This window comes from Canis lupus, chromosome 12 (genome assembly GCF_011100685.1).
Source record: "Canis lupus familiaris isolate Mischka breed German Shepherd chromosome 12, alternate assembly UU_Cfam_GSD_1.0, whole genome shotgun sequence".
Taxonomy (NCBI): Eukaryota; Metazoa; Chordata; class Mammalia; order Carnivora; family Canidae; genus Canis; species Canis lupus.
In genome coordinates this window covers 49778817-49804238 of record NC_049233.1, presented here as the reverse complement: position 1 = coordinate 49804238, position 25422 = coordinate 49778817, and positions in this window count along the sequence as shown.

The window sequence follows — 25422 nt, the reverse complement described above, 5'->3', positions numbered from 1 at the left end:
CGTGAGTCAAGCAGAGTTCCTAGGGTTTCTGGTTATATTCCTTAATGTTTGTGTCACCAGAGCTTTCAACATGGGGAAGTGAGAGGAAAAAAACTATATATCACGATGAAAATTTCTGCCAAAATGCATTCTGATATTTTTACAAAGTACAAACGTGACTAACTATAGCCTACAAAAGCTGCCTAAATTTAGAAATGGCCTTTTTGTTTGTTTGTTTGTTTGTTTGTTTATTTCCCCAAAGTGCAGTAGCGTCCAAAGGGTCTCAAGCTTTCGGATGAAGGAAATTTCATGCGATGGTTTGGTGTCAGCTGGCTGTCGCTTCTGTGGGTGACATTACCGCCCCCTGGCTACCCTCAGCCCAAGCTCCTTAGAAGCAGGACTCACTATAGTTTGACCACAGGATATTTTTACTTCCTTCTGACTGGACTGGAACCAGGGAGAGGATAGTCAGCTAACAGTTCTCTCTAATTGTCGGGCCTACTTCACTGAAGTGGGGGGGAGGGGGGCAAGGGGAGCAATGATTGAAGCTCCAGTCACAATCCTCCTGGAAAAGGTGGGATGACTGTCAGCTCTTCAAGAGTGAAGCAGCATATCTTGCACTTTCAAAGCCTGTTGTTTTGCAAGAAGTCTTAGGTGAAAACAATGAGACAAAAGCATGCTTTGTGAAAGACAATGACATCCATTCAAATGCCTCTCATTATACTCTCCTATTTCACAGAGCCTTGTATCCAGAATTATCCCATTCTATTAACTAGTCTGGTATAGTCTCAAAAAAAAAAAAAAAAAAAGCTTTTTTTTTTCCTTTCTTAACTGTGGAGTTGGGGGTGGCAAAAAAATTAAAGCAAAGAGGCATCTCTTTCAATTCATTCAGGCGCAGAGTCACTAGTTGGAGAGATTGTTTCTAGTCAGAGTCCCCTTCAGCTCTTCTGGGAGGAGCTCGAATCTTCCCAGAAACACACATTCCCAAGTGCATACTTGAGGTTTACAATTACTTCTGTACAAATGAAGTAGCCCCTCAATAGGAGACAAAGGGAAATGTCCTTCTATTTTCTATTCCATTCTTTTCTATTCTATTCTTTTCTTTTCTTGCTTTCCTCCTCCTCCTCCTTTCTTCTTCTTCTTCTTCTTCTTCTTCTTCTTCTTCTTCTTCTTCTTCTTCTTCTTTCTTCTTCTTCTTCTTCTTTCTTCTTCTCTCCTTTAGCTTTTGCTTTTTTTTGAACTTGTTGCATATGATTATATGATTTGTTGCAAAATCCTGGAAACTGGGGAGGAAAACAGCTCCTTAGGTCTCTGGTCCACTCCCCATCTGTCTCCTTCAATACATTCCTCAGGGATTAATTCCATCAGATCTTAAATATGATGAAGGAAATCTTGCCCACCACTTCCCAAGGAGCTGAGCCCACAATTTATGAGATTTTGTTGGTCAGGACATTTAGACTTTGGGTCTGTGGTTCAAGCTTATTGCAATTCAAGTTCACAGGGCTCAGGGTGTGAAGGAAATGGATGGCAGGAAGGTAATCTCAGGGCAAAGATGACATAAGAGGAGAGAATGGAGGAGGAACTGACCAGTCTCTGAGCAGGGCTCCTACATCAGGGAGAAGGGGAGTGATGCTCCAAGGCTTCTCATTCAGGAATAGGGAGATCAGGATTCTGGGTACATCCTTTGGGATGCACCTGCCAGTATACATCCCAATCAGACTGAGGAGCTCTGCATGCAAGGCCCTTTAAAACTACATTGGTAGGGGTGCTTGGCTGGCTCGGTTGGTAGAGCACGCAACTCTTGATCTCAAGGCTGTGAGTTCAAGCCCAAATTGGGCATAGAGATTACTTTTTTAAAAAATGTATAGGCAGGACCAAACATAACCAATCAATCACAAGAAAATAGGATAAACTACTACTGTGCTTCATGTAAAAGGTCCAGGTTGATGAGTATAGCCTGGTCCTATCCATTATGGGCAATAATTTCTTCTTATAGGTGTATCTTTTCACTTGATTAGTTAATGGTTTCTATTTATCTATGCAATCACTGTGTCCCTGGTTTCACCAGCTTGGAAAAGAACAAAAAAGGTCATATTAACAATTAGGTCTAAATAACAAGGGCTTTAATTTCCCACGGATCCTAGCAATAATTCCAGTCTTTTCCAGAGTAGCTGTCTCTATGTCAATAGTCCTCCAGACAGGTATCTATTAACTAGTCTTCATTATCATCGCCTTGCAATGGCTGCAGTGATGCAGACCAAGCCCTCTGTGCCTGCTTCCATAATCATTGTCCCACTCTGGCAGCCTATCAACATTCCTCAGACATGAAGCCAGAAGCCTCCCTTGCTGGAGCTCCAAGCTGAAAACCCCAGCAGTCTAACTATAAGGCTTGACCAAGCCACCTGTCCGCTGACCCCCATGCCTAGCTGTCATCACCAACACAAACACAGAATCATCCATCTTCACTTACCCCAGGGTAGACCCTTTGACAATTTGCCCAGGCTACCGTGGTTCTTAGTGGCAAGAGGGTAGACCCTCCTTCCTGTTATTCCCTCCAGAGATGACCCCCACAACATTGCCTGGTCCCAGATATCACAGCATTTTGACAAATAACATACCTCTTTCAATAGCCATGTTTGCAGCCATTTTCTTCAAAAGCTCTCCCATGGTGACAGGTAGCTGCCTCAGCAGAGTCTCTAGTACTTTTACTAGATCATCACTTCCCAGTGAAGATACAGGCCCTGAGACTAAGTCCAGCTCACCTCTTCCCTATGGTGAGCTTCTCAGAGGCCTTTTGTCTCTTCCTTAAACTTTGATCTGGGACACTTCAGACTACTAGTCACAGTTTTATTTCTCCATTTCTCCATTTCTCCTTTGTGGAGCCAAGAAATAGGGTCTTCCATCGCTGTGTAAATTTATGGAAAAGCAGGGCTACATAAAGCTTCGAATATAAATGGCTATGTTGAGGGAGAGATAATGCTTTTAGCGTCTGAACCCCAGACATCAAGTTAGGTCATATTATCCCGGAATGAAAACAGATTGAATCAGATTCTCTTTGTGTCCACTCAGACTATGCTTATCAAATGTCTACATCATTCATTCATCCATTTATTTATCCAACATTTATTGGACACCTGCTATGCGCCCTAGCACTGCGCTAGGCTTTAGAAACCCAAAGATGAATAAAACAAGGTACAGTCTATGGGAAAAGACAGATACATAAGTTACTGACAATATAATGTTGTGATATGGTATATAATAGGGTTATTCCACTCTCTCTTTTCTTTTTAAAGATTTATTTATTTGTTTTGAAAGAGCACAAATGGGAGGGGCAGAGGGAGAGAGAACTTTTTTTTTTAAAGATTTTATCCATTAATTCATGAGAGACAGAGAGAGAGAGAGAGAGAGGCAGAGACACAGGCAGAGGGAGAAGCAGGCTCCATGCAGGGAGCCCGATGTGGGACTCGATCCTGGGACTCTAGGATCATGCCCTGAGCCAAAGGCAGGCGCTAAACCGCTGAGCCACCCAGGCATCCCAGGGAGAGAGAACTTTAAGCAGACTTCCTGCCCAGTGTGGAGCCTGAGGTGGGCCTAGATCTCAGGACCCTGAATCATGACCTGATCTGAAACCAAAAGTTGGAGGCTCAACCTACTGCACCACCTAGGCTTCTTGGGATATTCTGTTCTATGACAAGCAGAAAAGCAAAAGTTCCTTCTGTCTGGAAGGATCAGGAATCTCAGAGTCGGCTCCTCAGAGTAGAAGATATTTAGGCTGGGTGTTGAAGGATGAATAGGAGTACATTAGGAAGGGAAGTATAAGGAATTCCTGAGGGAGGGAGTTGATAGCACTGGCCCAGAGGCATGGGATTTCATCGCTTACTTGAGGAAGTATTGGCATTAGGTGTGGTTGGGGTACATGGGCAAAAGAGAGATTAGAATAGCAGGAAATGAAGCTGGTGACATTTGGAGCAGCTTACAAAGGGCTTAATACGCCCTTTTAAGAACCTGTAATTCTGTTCAATTCAGAAAACACTCATTAAGCACCTACTAGATATCTGGCATTCTTTTGCACACTGGGGAGTGGAAAGATGATCCCTATGCTTCAGGAAGCTAAATCAGACAAATCCTATAGAGACTCTATGACACTAGGACAGGGAGAGACAGGGTGCTCTGGGGCACACAGACTGGGGGGAGAATGGGTGGGCATGTCTGGGATATGCTTCCTAGAAGCATTGCTGCTGAATTAATCTTTTTTTTTTCCTTTAAAGTAATCTCTACACCCAATGTGGGGCTCAATTTCATGACCCAGAGATCAAGAGTCGCACGCTCCACTGACAGAACCAGCCAGGCGCTCCCACTGCTGAATTAGTCCCGAAGGATAAGTGGATATAACCTAGCAAAGAAAAGGGAGGAAAAGCTTTCCAGGCAGGTGGAACAAATACAGTAAGCAAAGGCAAAGGGGCACCAAATAGCATCATTTATTGTTTTTATTTATTTTGGAGGAAGAGATGATAGGAAGTGGCTCAGTGCAACTGAAATATGAAGTGAGAAGCTAGACTAGGCAGGAAGTAAGGATGGGGAGATAGGGCAGAGCTAGGACACTGAGGGCCTGATATGCCAGGATAAGACCTTTAAACTTTGTCGGAGAGGAAATAGGGAGCTATGGAAAAGTCTAGTGCAGAGGAATGATATGATCAATTTTGCATTTTAGGTCACTGCGGTGCCAGGGCAGGTCAGGACAAGCTTGGAGACAAGGACACAAGGCTATCAAAATATCCAGGCAAGAGATGCTGGAGCCCTGAAGGAAGGGGACAAAGGGGGAGGTGACTTGATAGTTTGCACAGGTATCTTCTATTGAGCTAACTTCTGACACTATTATGCTAAATGTGACACTTTAGGTTCAGATCTGTTGTTAGATCCTTTCTCCTAGACAGAAAGAAAATTACTACTTTAAGAATCAGTCTAGAACCATGTTCATAGCAGTATTATTCACAATAACCAAAGATGGGAATGACCTAAGTGTCCATCAACAGATGAATGGATACACAAAAAATAGTTTATACGCATAATGGAATATTATACAGCCTTAAAAGGCTAGGAAATTCTGACACATGCTGCAACAGGGATGAACCTAGAAGACATTATGCTAAGCAAATAAACCAGACATAAACGGACAAACAGTATATGATCCCACTTATTTGAGGTACTTAGAGTAGTCAACTTCATAAAGCCAGAAAGTAAAATGATGGTTGCCAGGGACCAGGGGAGAGGGAGAATGGGAAGTGGACTTCCTAACGGGTACAGCGTTTCAGATGGGGAAGATGAAAATTTTCTGGAGATGGATGGTAGTGATAGTTGCACAACACTGTGAATTTTCTTAATGCCCTTGCACTGTATACTTAAAAATGGTTAAAATAGTAAGTTTTATGTCATGTATATTTTACCACGATTTTAAAAAAGAACACTTATAGAAGATAAGGCTGTGTGATATTTATGGTAGGTATTGATGTTTTCCAAATAAAGGATGAAGAGGTAGATCTGTAGGAACTAGATTCATAGGAATGAAGAAATGTAGGCAGTAGAATGATCTATAATTGAGTAGTCCAATCCATGGCAAAACTTTTTTGAAACCATGAGTGATCTTTGTAGTATATCTTGAATTGTAAGATTTACTGACTGTAAAATGTAAATCTTGAACCAATTCTTCTTTTAAATTTAAATTCAAGTAGCTGACATATAGTACATCATTAGTTTCAGATGTAGAGCTTAGTAATTCATCAGTTGCATACAACACCCAGTGCTCATCACATCACGTGCCCTCCTTCATGCCCATCATCCTGTTATTCCATCCCCCCACCCACTTCCCCCTTGCAACCCTGTTTGTTTCCTAGGGTTAAGAGTCTCTAGACTAGCCCATTGCCTGTTTTGGCAAATCAAGTTTTATTAGGACCCCCTCCCTCCACATCCACTGGTGGTGTTTTGCCTGTGGCTTCTGCTCTACCTCAGCAGAATTGAGTACTTGACACAGAAACTGTCTGACCTGCAAAGCCAAAAATATTTACTATCTGGCCCTCTATAGAAAAAGTTCGCTGAGCCCTGTTCTAAATTTTTGAATATGGAGTGTCTACTCGATAACAGCATGTATCAATGTTAAATTTGTGGTTATTGGTGTGAATATTCTTGTTCTTAGGACAGGAGTACTGAAGATTTGTGGGGTAATGTTCAAAAGGTGGGTGATAGGTGGACAGATCAAATGCAGCAAAAAGGTAGCAGTGAGTCTTCCTGAAGAATAGAAAGGTGTTCATTGTATTATTATTCTCGCAACTTTTCTAAAGTTTGAAGTTTGTTAAAATAAAAATGGAAGAAAAAAAAAAGAACAAATGTACCCTTAGCACTCAGTACCTTCCAGTCCTCTGCAGTTTCTTGGACATTGGTGATTTTCTGACTTTACATGGTTGCAGATTAGAATAAAGTGTCCAAATCAGGGATAAGATCATGCCTTCCTCAACCTGCAAAGGGAATATGCTAAGCAGTTACAACCCATTAGTTTCTGGATTCTTTTTGGTGTTAATTTTTTTCCCTTTGGATAATTGTATTTTGGACTCTCCACATGCTGTGCAAGCAATGCCAGCAAATCCTCTTGTGGATGAAGCTGTAAAAATAGCAAATATGCAGCCAATTTCTCTACTCATATGTCTGTAGTCACATAGAAATGGAATAATTCTCCCCGTGTTCTACTTGCCACTTTGAGTCTCTACTTACCCAGTGTTGGACCTGATTTCTCTGCTGTTTTTTTGTTTTGTTTTGTTTTAAAATCTAAGAGTTGACCCCACAGCTCACAAGTTAATTAGAGATATGCAACCTGTACCCAGAAAGAGATACTTGAGAACAATTATCAAGGAACATACCGTTTCATACTCTGACTTGACAATTCCACACCTTGAAATATGTTCTGAAGAAATCTTCAGCACAAGTTATAAACTGACATGCACAGGATGCATTTCTTTGCAGGTGGCGGTGGTGGGGAATGGAAGGCAATCTGAAAATCAATGGGGGAGTGAATATGTAAAATGTGATAAATGCCCACCATGGAGTGCTTTGCATCCTTAAGAAGCACACAGTAGATATGTGCATAGCAAAAAACAGTGCTTGGTAAAAACAAATGTGAGAAACAGAGTTATAGAGAGTAATATAATGGCATTTATGAAAATTAGAAGTACATGTGCACAAGACACTAGTATACATCTTACAAGAACACTTAAAGCTAAATAATACACATTAAATATTTTCGAATGGTTGCTAGTGGAAGAGGGGGCTGGGATGAAAGGGAATATATGATTAAATTAAACATCCGTATATTCCTAAAAAGAGAGAAGGACCTTGTAGCACCGATGACAATGTTCAAGGAAAAGAAAAAATAAAAGAAGAACCAAGTAGCAATACTAAATATACATGTAATGAGTGGATAAAGCCAAGAAGTAATCAGACGGGGTGGTTTATCAGGAAATTCCTGGAAAAGGTGATTTTTAGATACAGTGCTTCATCCCTCACCCAATACCACCTCCCCCAGTAAGATTTCTATTAATCCTACAAAATAGCACCATCAATAAACTAATAATACTTAATGATAACACTAACTATATTTTGAACATTCAAAATACAGTGCCAAAATACAATCCTAAATAATTTAGATGAGTTATTTAAGTTAACCTCCACAAAACTCTTATAAGATGAGAAGTATTATCATCCTATTTCACAGATGGAGAAACTGAGACGTAGATTAATTAAATTGTCCAAGGTTACATAGGAGAATGTGGCAGAAGAAGATTGATAATTCTTCCTGTTTGACTCCAAAGGCTGTGCTGTTAGCATCTTTTCTGGAGATGATACACGGCAGACACTCAAAAAATGCCACCACACACAACACCCAAAAGGGTTTGCTTAATGCCAAACCAAGGAAGGCAGTATTTCTTTTAGAGTTTCTTTCCAAATTTGAAGCCACACAAGTGGTAGCCAAAAAAAATTCCTATTCATTGACATGCTTGTTACAACAGGTATCCCCAGCCCTGGATCTGTCTCGGTTTACTCATTCATTCAACAAATTCTGATTTGATTGAGAATCTACAATGTGCCAGGCACTGTCCTAAGTGCTGAGGATATAGCAATGAACAGTTCAGGCAAGGTTCCTGCTTTCATGGAGTTACACTGTTGTGGAGGGACGTTGAAAATTGACATGAGGGATCCCTGGGTGGCGCAGCGGCTTGGCGCCTGCCTTTGGCCCAGGGCGCGATGCTGGAGATCCGGGATCGAATCCCACGTCGGGCTCCCGGTGCATGGAGCCTGCTTCTCCCTCTGCCTGTGTCTCTGCCTCTCTCTCTCTCACTGTGTGCCTATCATAAATAAATAAAAATTTAAAAAAAAGAATAAAAAAGAAAATTGACATGAAAATAAACAGGAAAAGTTTCTGAAAACTGCTCAGAAATGAACAGTTACTTATAAAGTCCTATGAAGAGAATAAAGCAGGGCTGTGTGATGGAACATGTCTTGGGGGCTGTTCAAATTGGCTGGTCAGGGAAAAATTCTTGGAGGAGATGATGTTCAAGCTGAGATTTGAATGACAATAATTAGCCATGAGACACTAAGGAAAAAAGTATATTGAGGTGAGCTAAGAGATGATGCCAAGTCATAAGACAGGAAGTAGTTTGACATCTTCAAGGAACACAGAGAAGGCTAGGGTGGTGAAGGGTGGAAAGGAGAAGGGGAGCGGCAAGGATAAGATTGGAGAGAAAGGCAGAGTGTAGGTTGTGATGGACTTTGGAAGTTAGAGTAAGGAGCTGTGATTTCATTCCAGTTGTGATGAGAAGTTAGCGAAGAGTTTTGGCAAGGCATATTATGATCTGAGTTTAATTTTCATTAAGACCACTCGGTTCTGGGTGGAGAACAGATTGGCAGAGCAAGAGTGGGAACCGAATAGCTTGTTAAGAAACCCAAGCAGGCTTCTGTTCTGGCTATTAAAGAGTGGCTATAAAATAGTACTTATCTTCCTACCATAAACAGCTATAAATCCCAAACAAATATATACACCAGCTTTTTTCAAGCACTGGACAGCAACCAATGCAGAGATGTACACAAGGTATTCCTGATATTCACCATGTTTTCCTCCCTAAGAGCATCTGCCAAACTGGCACACAGAAATAGAGTTTGGGGGGCAGCCCGGGTGGCTCAGTGGTTTAGCGCCGCCTTCAGCCCAGGGCCTGATCCTGGGGTCCGGGGATTCAGTCCTGCGTTGGGCTCCCTGCATGGAGTCTGCTTCTCCCTCTGCCTGTGTCTCTGCCTTTCTCTCTCTCTCTCTCTCTCTCTCTCTCTCTCTCTATCTATCTATCTGTATCTCTCATGAATAAATAAATAAAAACTTTTAAAAAAATAGAGCTTGGATAGCAAGTGGTGGTGGTCTCACTGGGAAAAGAAAGCAAAGATGGACATTTGAGGCTGCTAAAATGGCCAGAATTTGAGAGGTAGGGTACTAGAAAGGGCAGAACTTCCCACACAGAAAAACAGCCTTCAAAATTTGGGTAACAATCCCTCATGTTCTTGGTTACCTCTTGTGATGGTTAGTTTCATGTGGCAACTTGACTGAGCCACAGTACCGAGATATTGGTCAAACACCAGTGTAGATATAGTTTTGAAGATTTGAGGGGGATAAGATACACTGGTATTCAGACTTGGAATTAAGCAGATTACTCTTTATAATGTGGGTGGGCTTCAGTCCATCAGTTGAATGGTTTAAGAGAAAACAGACCAAGACCCCCTACTGGAAAGATTTTGTCTTCAAACTACCTTCAGACTTGAATTTCAGCATCACCTCCTCCCTGGATCTCCAGCTTGCTGGCCTTCTCTATAGATTTTGGACTTGCCAGCCTCCACAACTGCATCAGCCAATTCTTTAAAATCTCCCTCTGTCTCTCTCAGACACACACACACACACACACACACACACACACACACATCTATTGGTTCTGTTTCTCTGGAAAGAACTAACACACCTCTCAATCTGTCTATGAATAGGGTGAGAGGTATGTAATAAGTCCAGAGAGCAACTGGTTCATTTGGAGCAGAGAGATGGAAGGAAGTATTAAAGATTTTTCAGGTAAAGAATGGAAATTAAAGATTATTCAAATGGTTTAACTGTATGAAGACTGTAGAAAGTTTTAGGGAAACTAATCCATAATGTTCAAAGAAAATGATGCAAGTGAAAAATTGAGGAATTATTAACTCTAAATAAAAGAATGCAACTTTCTGAACAATAGTTGCATAGCAATTAAATGGAAACATAATGGATTGAACTAACGATTATAATTCAAACATAATGGGATAAGGGGCTGTATAAAAGCTAAAACTGTCATCTACATAGTAAATCAAAAGATAATTAAAAGTATCAAGAGATAACTATATATGTATTAGTTAAGGGAAATATATAGTAAATATCAAAAGAAATAGTTAAATATATTTAGTATGGTTGCCTCTGTAGAGTGGGATGAGTCTGCATAGGGTATGTGGCAGTATTTTGTTATAGCCTCTTAGTATTATTTGACCTTTTAAACTATGCACAATTACTTTGTTAAAACAAAACAAAACACGCAACAAAGCCAGTATTCATCAAACTACAAAAGATGTTGAGAGGTAGAGGAAGATACAGCAAATAAGTCACAGCCTTGAAGGCATCATAGAAACTCACTCTTCCTCCTACTTTTATGTTCCAAAATTTCAGAGGATTTATTATTCATTCAGAAGGTAATAAAATGGCTTAAGGCCAATAGTCCTAATTTTGTTTTAAGATTTATTTACTTATTTGAGAGAGTGAGAGTGGGTGGAGGGTCAGAGGGAGAGAGAGAGAGAGAGAGGATTTCAAGTATACTGCCTACTGAGCACAGAGCCTGACATGAGACTCAATCTCACGACCCTGAGATCATGACCTGAGTTGAAATCAAGAGTTGGACACTGAACCAACTGAGCCACTCAGGCACTCCCCCTTGCCCCCCGCCACTAGTCCTAATTTTAAGAAAAGTTGGGAAAATGTGTAAAGTCAAAAAGCATGTTTGCTTGGTATTTAGGTATTTATCCAAAAAAAGAAAGTAGCGTGTTCACAAGAACCCACACTTAAAGAATTATTAATTAGTTCAAGTTACTAATTACCAATTAAATTAAATTAAATTAAATTAAATGATGACAGATGAAGATTAGCAAACACAGGTACCCATGTACTTACCCATGTAGACAGGAAGAAATGATACCCATGTAAAATACAGAAATGACTGTGTCTTAAGAATGGTGAAAATCCTTGATAACTTTATAAATGAAGAACAAATTGACTAAAATAAAAATTCAACTTTTTAAAAGAAGCATGTACAAAGAACATAATATGATGGAGGAAATTGCCCATGGTTTCTGTGACAATTATGTGAAACCAAATAGGCCTGGTATGCATCAGATTCTGACACAGATGCATTGCTTGCCCTAAACTGTTGTCTTACCCAATGCCAGGCGAATAACTATAAATTTTCCCATTTTTATTGCTAGTATTTATTACTATTCTCCTAATTCTTGTGTCCCTAACCTCACTGCCATTATTTTCTCCAATGATATCTAATTACAGCACTTGATTTAAGGAGATGATGGTAAATTTGAGGAAAGAATACAAGATTCTAACAGTTCGGTAAATAATTCCAAGAGAAAAACTAAGAGAGTTTGATCTATTAAGTCAGAAGTAAGGTAACAAAGATTTTTTTTCACTTTGTTTCTGGACCAACAAAAGAACATAGATACATGATCAGTGGATGTAAAACTAAAGGTCACTAATTTTTAGTGAATTAACGTTTGCTGCTTTGTCTATGTACTAATTTCCCAGACTGGGTTCCCAATGACTTCCTAATAAATTAGTCCTAATGAAATCAAATAGATTCTGAAAGGAACCAGCATTCTCTCTCTTAGGATTATCTGTAGGTCTCTAAAGACAATTGACAAAACAAAATAACGAGGTTACTTTCAAGATTTAATCTGTACCAACCAGCTCAAATATTATTCGTTTTCAAGTATTATATTTCCCTGAACAAATAATGTGTGCTTACCTGCCAGTGGCCTGGTACTAAACTCCATCTTCAAATTTAGCTATGCAGGCATGACTTTGAATTAGAAAGGCAATGTTCATATTTTCCTCATCTTCACTTTTATAAAATTCCTCTATTTTCTTCAGTAGTTACTTTAAAAAATCCAGACTGTCTCTAGGTAATGAAAGAATAGAGTATTGTAGTTTCATAGAAATTTAAATTTAAAGTTTTATGTATTACAGGCACCATTCACAAAACTATGTATGAATTTTAGAACTTAAATTAGATATAAGCATTTATCAAAGAAATTGGAGGAGGGTACGGAATAATAAGAAGAAACAAATAGGTGAGCATTTATGATGATTTGAATTAGGATCATATTTAGTAGAAATGGAAAATATTCAGTATATGTCTTGGAAGTACCCGAGTAATAATGAGTAGTGTAGGAGAAGATGGTAATTGAGGAGGCAGGATGGTTCTTAAGTTTTTCACTGAAGTGACTGGAGACATGAGATGCCATTTACTGGAATGCATGGATTAGGGTCAGGTGTGAGGATGGCACCATTCTAATTTCATGAGTATTTTAATTTTGAGCTGCCTGGTGTAATTCCTGATGAAGATGTCATGTAGGACTTTAAATTCATGACTGAAGTTTCTGGACAAGGTCAGGGTACAGATACAGACTGGGAATCGTGGGCACATAGATAGTATTTAAAGCCAGAGGCCCCAGGGAAAATACCTAGAGACAGTGAGTGAATATAGTTAGCCGGAGGACCTAATGCTCAGATATAGCACAGTTTAGGGGTTTTACAAAGAAGAGGCAGCAAGTGAAACTAAAAAGGTGTGAATAGAGAGGAGGAACACCAAGACTCTAAGGATGTCACAGAAACTGAGAAAAGAAACTAACATAAACTGCTAAAATATGGCATAAATGAGAAAAGAAAATGATCTCCTGTCTGGCTATGTGACAGTCAGGAGGTCGTGGGTCACCTTGACAAGAACTTTGACATGAGTCCATGGATTAGTGAGGACAGAGTTTGAGCGGACAGTGGCAAGTGAGACTTGTGTCTGAAGTCTGATCTTTTTTAGAAGTTTTGCTGGGAGAGGAAGCCCAGAAGTGGCATGGCGGTGAAAGGGCACTGTTAACTCAAGAAGCCCGCTTTGTTGATGCTGTCATTTTTACTTTTCACCATTTTTTAGTTTTTGTTTTTTTTTTTTACTTTCATACTTAACATGTACAAAACCAGAGGATATTATCATGAACTCACCACTCAATTTTAAAAGCATCCTCTTTTATTTATTTATTTTTTTGCTTGTTTTTTTTTTTATCACTTAATTCTTCTGCTCCGTTTTTTAATTTTCTTAAGGTTGGGATGTAATTTACATTTAGTAAAATTCACCCTTGGATATATAGTTCTATGAGTTTGAATAGATGCATGTATCTACATAACCACCACCAAGACCAAGACATAGAATGGTTCTACCCCCCGCATTGTCCTTCATCTACGTCTTCCACCCACTGCTCTTGGCAACCTGATCTGTGTCTTGTCACTTTAGGACTGTTCCTGCCACTCTGTGTCCTGTCACTATAGTTTGCTGTTCCAGAGTGTCATATAAATGGAACCATACAGTCTGCAGCTCTTGTCTGGCTTCTTTCACCAAACACAATGCATGTAAGTTTTATCTATGTTGTTGCATGTACTAGTAGATTGTTCTATTTAATTGCTGAATAGCATTCCACTGTATGGATGTACCACAATTTGTTTACCCATTCAACAGTTGAAGGACATTTGGTTTATTGCTAGTTTTTGGCTATGATGAATAAATCTCTATAAATATTCAAGTATAAGTTTTTTTTAAAGATTTTATTTATTTATTCACGAGACACACACAGACAGAGAGAGAGAGACAGGTAGAGGGAGAAGCAGGCTCCATGTAGGGAGCCCGAAGTGGGACTCGATCCCAGGTCTCCAGGACCAGGCCCTGGGCTGAAGGCGGAGCTAAACTGCTGAGGCACCCGGGCTGCCCACATGTATAGGTTTTGATGTGAATATAAATTTTCATTTCTCTGGTCGGTCATGTAGGGTTAGGATTTCTGGGCTCATGGTAAGTATAGTTTTAAATTTATAAGAACCCGCCAAACTATCTTCCAAAGCGGTTTACAATTTTGTGATCCTACCAGGCATGAATGAGAGTTCTGGTGCTCAGAAGTCTCTCCAGTTGTTGGTGATGTCATGAAAAAAAATCATAATTTTGCTCATTTTAATACATATGCTTGTAGCTGCATCACACTGTGGTTACATTTGCATTTCTTAATTCCTAATGATAGTAAGCATTTTTCCAAGAGCTTTTTTAGGGGGCATCTATGTATCTTCTTTGGTGAGGTATCTGTTTAAATCTTTTACCCATCACTTATTTGGTTGATTGCTCTCTTATTATCAAATTAAGAGATTTTTAAATTTTTATTTATTTATTTGAGAGAGAGAGAGAGAGAGAGAGAACAAGTGGAGGGAGAGGCAGAGGGAGAGGGAGAAGTAGGCTCCATTCCAGGACCCTGGGATCATGACCTGAGCTGAAGGCAGATGCTCAACCAATTGATGTCCAATTGTTCCAGCAGCATTTGTTGAAAGACTCCCTTTCTCCTTTAAATTCCTTTGGCACCTTTGTAAAAATAAAATCAATTGACCATATATGTGTGTGTCTATTTCTGATCTCCCTATACTGTTCCATTATCTATCTACCTACCCTTCCACCAGTTTGACACTCCCTTAATTACTGCAGCTTTACACCAAGTTTGGAAATAAGGAAGTATGGATACTCTGTTCTTTTTTTAAAAATTGTTTTAGCAACTCTCTAGTTCCCTGGTTTTTCCATATGGATTTTAGAATCAGCTTGTCAATTAAAAACAGAAAAAGCCTACAGATTTTGATGGGCATTGAGTTGAATCTCTAGCAACCCTATGACCTACACTTGAGAAGTGTTTCTGAGGCATAAGGATGGTAACCCAGTGAGCCAGAGCTTTTCTGTGCTGCTTAGGAGATATATCCTGTCCTGTAGGCTTCTAGGTCACTAGAAGGCAAAAGGGACCTGAGGTTTTTGGTAGTTGGGTTCACAGACAGAAGGCAATGTTTCTGGTAGGAAATCATACTATGGTTACTTTCATTCTTTACTTTCATTCTACTGCCTAGCGTGGCCCTGGATCACGATTTGGAAAGGGAACTATTTAAATCAGTCCTGGGCGGGAAGGCAATGCTAACTGAGAGGGAACAAAGTGGATAAATTGTCCAAAAGGAAGAGGAAAGGATGAAAACCAGGGAAAACTAAGAATTCAGGAATGAAGTAAACAGAAATATGTAGGTGAACTTAAATGATGTGGGGTGTGGGAAAACAAGAAAAAATAGATCAAACCATTGAAACCAACTTAGTTTGACAAAGAGAAAGTTCAGTTAAGTAGTAGGAAAAGAACAAATATATATATAGACAACGTGCTATATGTTTTTTATTGCTCTGCTTTATATGAGGTTTTTCTACCAAAATATTAAACACACACAACCATGAATTACATGCTGCATATAGAACTACATTTAAAACACACACACAGACACACACACACACACACACACACAAATAAATAAATAAATACAAATAAAAAAATAAAAAAACACAGCCTTCAATAAATGGTCACTGTATTTTACTTACAGTCAATAATGTTCCATGATTGAGACAAGTGGAATATTGTATTTAAACACTTTTTGAATGCAAGAAACAACAAATGTTCTTTGATATATATGGAAGAGATACTGTGTATTACTCACATAAGTCTATGACTTTAACTTTCTGCTTTGTTATAATTCTGAGACATTAGTACTGTCCTTGATGTACTCTTGCATATCGGTAGGGAAATACAAGCTGTTTGAGAATTAATTATAAGAAATTAGAAGGGAGTGGGTTATATGGAGTGGTGCCTATTTTTAGCTTCTCAACCCTAAAACTACACATCTGATATTTAAAAATGAATATCAGATACAATTCTCTTGGATGCTTGCCTCAGCTGCTGTCTCACATGTGATCATTGGCCACAGCTTTGCTCCCAGCATGTCTTTACATGACAGTTTTTTTATTCTTGTTTTTAAGCATCACCTACTTCCCCAGTCTCTCTAGACCCCTCTAGGCATATTGTGGTCTGGCCCTTACCTCATGGCCCTATAATTATGTTGTGTGCGGGAAGCAGGATGGAAAGGATGGCAATTGTAGACACGTCTGCCAGCAGATGAGTGAAAATATGCCTTCACTTGCCTCATGCACTGGGAATATCGCTGATGGGAAATAAATAAATATAAATCTTTACACACACACACACACACACACACACACGACCTCTGTCATGCTATAAGGCAGCCAAACCCATGTGATCTGTGACATAGGTGTCAGCTCTCCCACTTTTCAGTGCCTGAAGGCAGACTTATTTTCAGGACTCAAATGCAACCAGAAGTCATCTCTCTGAAATCTAAGCAAAATGCACTTATTTTCCTCCTTTCTCCATTTATCAGGATTATCTGGAAATTTCCAACTGTTTCTATTTACGCATCTTTGTCCTGTACTTTATCACTTTCCCATAATCACCAGGCAACAGCTCAACACAATCTTGCTGTAGTTTGAACAGTCCCTTCTAGCAAGATGATGTTGTCACATTAATGATCCCATGACCTATAGGAGTAAGGAATATATAAACATCAACTGTTTCCCTTAGAAAGAGTGTTCCCTTCCACCATAAAGAAAAATCTAATGTTCACATATTGAGTGGAAAGTAATGGGAGCCGCATTCTAAGCTTAGAGAAAACTGCCTTGCATTTGTGGTTATCATATCTGAAGTTATCCATTGAATTTATCCATAAAAACCTCTGTGACTGCAGTGAAGTAACCAGCATGCTTTCTGAAAGTAAATTGGTATAATTTCCAGTAAATATGGTAGATTTAGCTGACAAGTTCAGGCCACCTTCCTGCTACAAACTCCTAAAAGTGCTGGATGAAATATAGCCAAAATGATTTATTTAATGTATAGTTGGGTTCAAACTAAAGAAAGACAATTTCCAGGGGCAAAAAAAAAAAAAAAAAAAAAAAAAAAAGAATCAGGCACCAAAGCCTACAGGGGCAAGAACTGAAATGTAGAGGGCCACATAGCCAGCAGACCTAGACTCAAGGCTAATGTTTTAAATCTTTACAGGAGCACAAGAGTCAATCCTTAGACCACCAAGAGGCAAGGTATAGGGAACAGAGCGCCACTTGGATACAAGTCACATGTGAAGTAGGACCCTGGTCAGCTCCACCAGCAAATCTGAAGAAGCATCTTATCTCCCCAGTGCTAGGTGAAGAGAATCACCCATGAATATTCAGGAACCTAAGCCATTGGCTGTGGTATCTGAATTTGTAATATCAGCATGATATAGGAATTGGCAAAAACTGGTCCAGGACAGACAAGAATCCTAGGATCTCTGCAGAGGAAGATATGAAGACAGTCCTGCTCAGACAAGGCTTCCACAGAAAAGAACCAGATAGTGGCTCACTCACAGTAGAATACTACACTCACGGAAGGAAACAAAGTGCCATAGACAAGAGCCAGGAACCTAAGGTAATAGAAAAATATGGAAAGGCCTAGAAGATAAAGATGACTAAAATCTTTATAATGAGTCTGTGGGCAATACAGAAAGCAAGCAGCATTCAACTGTGATGAACTAGGATGGGATGGACATGGCTGGAAGGGGAAATACCACCAGGATCAATGTCCCAGACATCGGAGAAATAAGTAGGATGTAATTATAAGGACTATTGCTAAATACTGATTCGCTGAAGAGAGAAATAGGCTCAGGCTTATTAGTCAACAACTTAAAGCAAAATGTAAGGTCTTAAGGGGTCTCCTTAATAGTCTTTGAAGAGACTCTTCTCCTCTGCAGCCAGAGGACATATGCAACCGAAAAAAAAGCACAGGGCTTAAAAATGAAAGAACTTCAGAGAAGGCTGAACTCTCAGCCTAGCCTGTCTCCTCTGCCACTGTCAGGTCCCTGATGGGGAATGAGAGGGATATTGAGAGTCAGGATGAGATATCTGGGTAGGTTCTGTTGGAAACCTTGATGCTCCAAGTTCTCTTGAACCCTTTGAAATCACAAAAATATAGATGCCTTCTCCTTCTGCTTTCTTAAAACCTATACAGAGTCCTCAAATAAAGCAGGAGCCTTATAAGACAATGCTTACCCTCCAGGATCCTCTCCCACCTCTTTTCTTGGCTACTGGATCCGTAATTACGGTTAAATCTCAGCATAACCAAACTGGGAAAAAGGACGTGCTAAGGGAGGAGAGAGATGATGAGCCAACGCTGCTGCAGGACTGGTGAACAAGAATGGCAGGAATGGAGAATATGCAAGGGGAGGATCCTCAGGGTGCAGGATCAAGACGGAGGAAACATAAACATGGGAGAGTTTATTGACACAAGGACATGCTGCCATGACACATAATTTAACACCCTGCTAAGGGCCCCAAGTAACAGTATTAGCACTCTGCTTAGATGCCCGTGAAATCTTAGAAAGAGTGATGACATACATTAAATGAACTGAGTATGCCAGACTCTAGTGGTAAACTATGGAGAAAGGGATCAAGAGGCTCGGAGAAGTAGGCATGCTAGAATGGGTCTGACTCCACCAGCTGACCATTGTGTGGCCAGTTCAGCCTGCAGGACACTCCATTTGCCAAAGTGAAAAAGAGGACACCAGTGAGGGGACACCAGTGAGAAACTCAAGATGAGACTGCCTTCTGTGGGCAGAATGGACACAGAAGACACCATCTCACATCTTGACCCCCTGGTAGCTCTGGAAGTAATATGATCCCAGAATAGCAGAAACCAAATTGCAACTTCCAACTATCAAAAGCAAGGTGGGCATAATTTCCAGCAGAAATGGAATCATGGCCAGGGAGTCTGATCCATGGGGATCTATGAAGATGGCTCAAAGAACATGGTGTTCCCAGGGACAGTATAGATGGGCAAGCAACAAAGGCATGTTCAAAAGAGATCAAGAATAGATAAGCAGAAGATTAGGGTCAGCCAGGCCAGTGGAGAAACATGATCCCCTTCCCAGTGCCTAGTTCTACGACCCAGTGCCCACTGAAAAAGAATAGTCAGGTTTCCATTAAGGACGGGCCTTACACCACCATGAGAACTCTAGTGATTCCCCTGTCTTCTCCAGCAATATTGATGTCCACCTGAGAGGGTAAATGTGTATTAAAGGAAGGAGAATACTCAAAGGACCATCGTGGCCGTCCTGTTAGAGTAAAAGCAAGTGGGGGTCAGGCAATAAATGGAGTCCTGGCCCAGTGCCATTTCCCAGTGTGTTCAGTAGGTACACAGAAACATCTAGTGCTCATTTCCTTGGTTCCCAAATGTATATTTAGAACGGACCTCCTTAGGAATTGGCAGAAATCTCACATTTGTTTTTCAATGTTGAAATTAAGCACTATTGGGATATAAAAAGCCAAGTAGAAGCCCTGAAACTGTCCCTTGGCCAAGATAGTAAATCAAAACAATTCAGCATAGATATCACTGTTGCCCTCAGAAACTTGGAGGAATCCAGGGGTAGTGGTCCTTGTCATCTGTCCCCATCTAATTCACCAGTCTGTCCCAAAAAACTGACTGGTTGAAGGCACCTGACAGTGAACTACTACCACTTAAACAAGCAGTACCCTAATTGCAGCTTCTGTACTAAATGCAGTATCATTGCTATAGCAGGTGGACAGCATCTGAGACACGGTAGGAGGTGGCTCGTTTGGTATAAAGGGGGATCAGAAAAGATTTGCCCTCACATGGGATAGACAAGAGTATATATTTATGGCCCTAACCTAGGGCAGTGTTAACTACTCTGATCTCTGTCATAATATAGTCTGAAGGTGCTATGTTGGGTGATATGGAAGCTGCCAGCTTTGAAAGCAAGAAAGGGCTCAGCAGCAGGTCCAGGCTGCAGGACAATCAGGCTTGCATCTGGGCTATGTGACCTAAAAGATCATTCACTACTCAGAGGTGTCTGTGGTAGAGAAAGACAACGTGTGGAGCCTCTGGCAAGTGTTAACAGCAGACACTCTGGAGCAAAGCCACACAGTCTACAGCAGAGAATCCAAGACCATTTGAAAAGTAGCTCCTGCCATGCTACTGGGCTGTGTGGGAGCTGGTGTCTGACTGTGCAGCTGGAAGCTGCATAATATCAGATGTAATAAGTTCTAAAATTATAACATGGAGATGATATATCTGGGATCAAGTTCAAGAGGGTCCAGAGGTCACAAGTGTGCCACACGGGCAGATGACCCAGGCCCCTATACATGACACTTTCCTCTGTCACAATTCTACCTCACGGTGTCCTTTGGGGAAGAGGTCCCCTATAAGAAGGTTATGGAGAAGGAACACCCTGAACTTGGTTCATGGTGGATCGGTTTGGTATGTGGGTTACAAGCTGAAAATGAAACACTTAGGCACTACAGCTCAACTCAGGGTGTGAAGGACAGTGATGGGGGAAATCCCTCTACCGAAAAGATTCAGATAACGCACTTCATCATCTACTTTGTATGGAAGAGAAGTGGCCTAAGAGAAAAGTATTTATGGACTCATGGGCAGTGGTAGATGGCTGAGCTGATTAGTCAGGGGCCCGAAAGGAGGTTGGTGAAAATAATGGCCTCAATGGCCTAAGAAGGACTGAGGGAGAGACATGTAAATAGGCACAAAGAATGAGATCATCCACTTCTGTTCGAGAAAGAACACCAAAAAATGAGAAACAACCAACAAGTTGGAGGAAATATTTGCAAATCACTATTCCCAAAACCCTTGGCAAATCATACCAAGGCTGTCAGACATCTGCCATCTTACAATTCTTCTTCTGGAAGGACAGAAAACACTGGCGCTATCTTTTCTAGAAGCACTGTACACAAAGTCCTCACTGTTTCATCCCAGGAGATAATTCATATAAAATGCAAGCAGAGGAGGACCAGGGGCATGTCACTCTCACATCTCACTCTTTATTCAGAAATACAGTGTATGCTTGCTTCTTTATAATGCTTCCATTAAGAAAAGCCTACTTCACAGTGACCCTAATAATGCTAGAACAGTTATTATTGGATTTCACCTCTGTCAATCATTCTGACTTCTAAAGAGTGCATCTGGACACCTTCCTTGACTATGAAACAATTGCAGGTTCATGTCTACAGAATGACAACCTTTCTTTTATTCCATCTCTTTCTCTGTCTTTTATTTTTTGTGAGAGAAAGAGTGCATGGGACCCGGGATAGGAGGGTGGTGGCAGGGAGCAGAGGGAGAGGGAGCCCACTGACTGGGGAGCCCAACACAGAGCTCAGTCTCACAACCCTGAGATCATGACCTGAGCCAAAATCAAGAGTCAGACACTTAACCACTTAACTGACTGAGTCCCCCAGGCACCCCTTAGTCCATCTCTTTTAATATGGGATTGGGAGGGAGTGGCTCCTAACCATGCAGACCTTGATGAAATACAAAAAGAAACTTCAGCAACAGAAGCTGAGAAAAGAGGGTTGGTTTTTTTAATTTTTTATTAAAGATTTTTATTTACTTATTCATGAGAGATGCAGAGAGAGAGAGAGAGAGGCAGAGACACAGGCAGAGGGAGAAGCAGGCTCCATGCAGGGAGCCCGACGCGGGACTAGATCCCGGGACACCAGGATCATACCCTGGGCTGAAGGCAGGCACCAAACCACTGAGTCATCCAGGGATCCCCAAGAGGGTTGTTAATAGCTGTTATGATCTAATATTATCTTGGTTAGAAAACAAAAAAAATTTTGTTTGAAAACCTTTGGATTGACTTTTGTCCCTTGCATTCATTCATATCTCACTGCTGAGAACCAACTAATTAATTTGTGTCTAACACAGAGAGGGTCATCATCCCTGCTCTTGCCAAGAAATCCTAAAACATCCATGTCACCAACAAAGTATCATTGCCCAGGGTACCTGAAGATCTCTTACAAATAAACAGAATTTTAAAACTCAAAAGAGAAAAAAAATTCACAGAAGAAAACCTGAATCGTCAAGACACAGAGAGGTTTTCACCTTCAATAGTAATCAGAGAAACCTAAATTAAGACAGTGGCAAAATATTAGCTATACATTACTGAGTATTGGCAAGGTTGTGAGGGAATGAGAACTCTCACACAGCTCTGGTCGGTGAATCACTTTGGAGAGCAATTTGGTAATGGCCAGAAAGTTGAAGCTTTACGTACCATACACAGACTAGAAATACTATCACCAAGTGCACAAGAAGACATACACACCAATATTTTTAGTCACATTGTTGCATAGAAGAAAAAATTGGAAGCAACGTAAATGTCCATCATTTGGGGAATAGGCACACAATTATGATACATTCCTAGATGGAACACGATATAGTGATCTTAAAAATGAACAGGCTCGTTCTATGAGCATCAAAATAGGTAAATCTTAGAAACACAATGTTGAGAGAAAACAGCAAAATACTATTTAAGTAAACATTTTAAATACCCCCAAACAGCACTATATGGTATGCTCTTTGTGAATCCATACATATGCCATAGATATGAGAGCATGGACAAGAAACGATTTTAAGAGAATGGAGTTAGCTCTGGGAAGGAAGAAAAAGTAGATTTCAATGTTATCTGTAACTTTTTTACATTTAACATTTTACATTTTTACATTTTTACATTTTACATTTTACATTTAAAATACATATGAACAGATAATACAGCAAAATACTAACAGCTGAGTGGTGGATACCTTTTATGATTGCTTCAAATGTTTTGTCATTTAAAAAGTAAAAATTCAATCAATTATAAATATCAAACATCTAATTTAAAAACCATTTGTCTCTCTCTCTCTCACACACACACACACACCACACACACACATGCACGTACGCACACGCAGGCACCCACACTTCCGGGTTTACCAACCTAACTCAGCAGGCTAAAGGGTTTCTCAGAGACTCCCCTCAGCATTAAGGATGCTAATTGCTACTCTAGCAGTTACTGGAAGATCAAAGAACCGCCCACAGAGCAGAGCTGCGTTTCATCTTCCACAGACCAAACACTAATACTGCCCATCCCCCACCATCCATTGCCTCCTCTCAAGCTGCCACATTGGACCAATTCCCTTTCCCTTTCCCCACATGCTCTCTCCCACCCCTAAAATAGCTCTGTGCCAAAAATAAACACTCAGAAAAATGCTTGTGGAATGAATGGAGAAAGGTAACTTCACTATCATTATGTTTCCCTTCTAATTACCACGGTTGTCTGAGGATGTGCTTGTTTGTTTCTGTGGAAGCGATTCAGAAACCCATCGAGGCACCTCCCCAGGCTGTCTCCCAGGAGTGGGGAAGGAACATTATGGCCTTGTCATCCTTCTGGCACTCAAGGCCGTGGGCACAAACCACGTGTCACCACCCCATCACCCTGCCCCCCGGTGCTTGTATGCTGTGTGAAGTCAACGGGTTTTCACTCAGGGGAGCTCCCCACACGTTTCTGGAAAGCAGGGCTATGAGAAAGATCTCCCTTTTGAAATATAAAAAGGGTTTGCATTCCTCTTCCCAGGGCGAGGCATCACCCTTCTGAGGCTGGCACAACAACAGAAGGGGCCTCCTGTCAGGCATCGCAAAGGGGAATTGGCATGACCAGGGAGATTCGATCACCCTCAACGGTGACGATATGTCTGACCTCAAGTGGATGTGAATGAGGGAGCCCGAGCCCTCCAGGGAGCTGCAGCAACGTTGTCCCAAGTTCCATTAAGAGGAAACGTCAGATGAGACTAAGTAGCAGGCCAAGGACCCCCTCACGGAGGGGGGAAGAACTGGGAAGTCTCAGAGGAGAGGCTCACTGGGAGCCTTGTCAAGGTGACTGTGGATGAGGCCTCCCCGTTGCGCCAGGTGCCCCCTACTAAAGACGGACACCCGACGCCCTGCAATAGGCAGCTTGAGTCTTCAGTAAGACGCCAGGCGGTGCCAAACTGGGTCCCACCTCATACAGGGGTCGCTTCCTCTCTGCCCCCCCGACAAGGACCTCTTTCCACTGCCAACCCAGGAGCCAGACAGCTCTTCTAGCCCCAGACACTAATGGAAAGTAGGGGACTGGCCCCACCTTCTCACCTGATCCCTGCCCCAGGCTCTTGGAGTCAGCAGAGCCCTGAGAGGAGTCCTGGGACACATGTTTTCAGGCTTCCCCACCATGCTGTTTCCTCATCTGTTCCTGCCCTGTAGAGATTTCAACGTCCTTCCTTCCTTTTCCTTCCTTCCCTTTCTTTCTTTCCTTCCTTCCCTCTTTCTTCTTTCTTTCTTTCTTTCTTTCTTTCTTTCTTTCTTTCTTTCTTTCTTTCTTTTTTCTTTCTTTCTTCTCCTTCCTTCCTTTCTCCCTTCTTTTCTTTTTCTTTTCCTCTCCCTTTTTCTTTTCTTTCATAGGAAAGACCACGGCTCAAAGTTGAGAGGGAAGAAGCTGTGGTTGAGTTCACATGTGAGACCCCCTTATGAGGGGAAAGGCAGGATTAGAAGGAGGCACTTTCCCAGGAGAGCTCTGAGTCAGTCCCGTTACAGGGACAACTATCCCTCATTTATATAATCAGGCTGGTAACCTGAGGGAATGTCGGTCATAGCTGAATAATTTGCAAATTGAACAAAGAAAGTCCCTTTTCCTTAGCTAGCAATCACTTTTGGCCCCTAACCCTCAGACCAAATATGAACTGTTGGACTCTTTGGTGAACACACCGCAAATGTCACCACCACCATGCTTTTGCTCATGCTGTATTTAGCTGGGATACCTTCCTTCCTCCACTTCTCTGACCTTAGTATTTTGTGGGTTTTTTAAATTAAAGATTTGTTTATTTATTTTTAGAGAGAGAGAGAGAGTGTGTGTGTGTGTGCACATGAGCTGGAGGGACACAGAGAGAGGGAGAGAGAATTCCAGGCAGACTCCCGAGCCCAGTGCCATGCAGGGCCCAATTTCAAAACCCTGCAATCACGATGCAAGCCAAGAGTCTCCAATCTCTGACCAACAGTCAGAAGCTCAACTGACTATGCCAACCAGGTACCATGACTTCAGGTTTTTGTTTTTTTTTTAAGATTTTATTTATTTATTCAGAGATAGAGGGGCAGAGACACAGGCAGAGGGAGAAGCAGGCTCCATGCAGGGAGCCCGATGTGGGACTTGATCCCGGGTCTCCAGGGATCACACCCCAGGCTGCAGGTGGTGCTGAACCGCTGCACCACCGGAGCTGCCCCTTTAGTTTTTAAAATATTGCCCATCCTTCAGGACCCAACATGCTA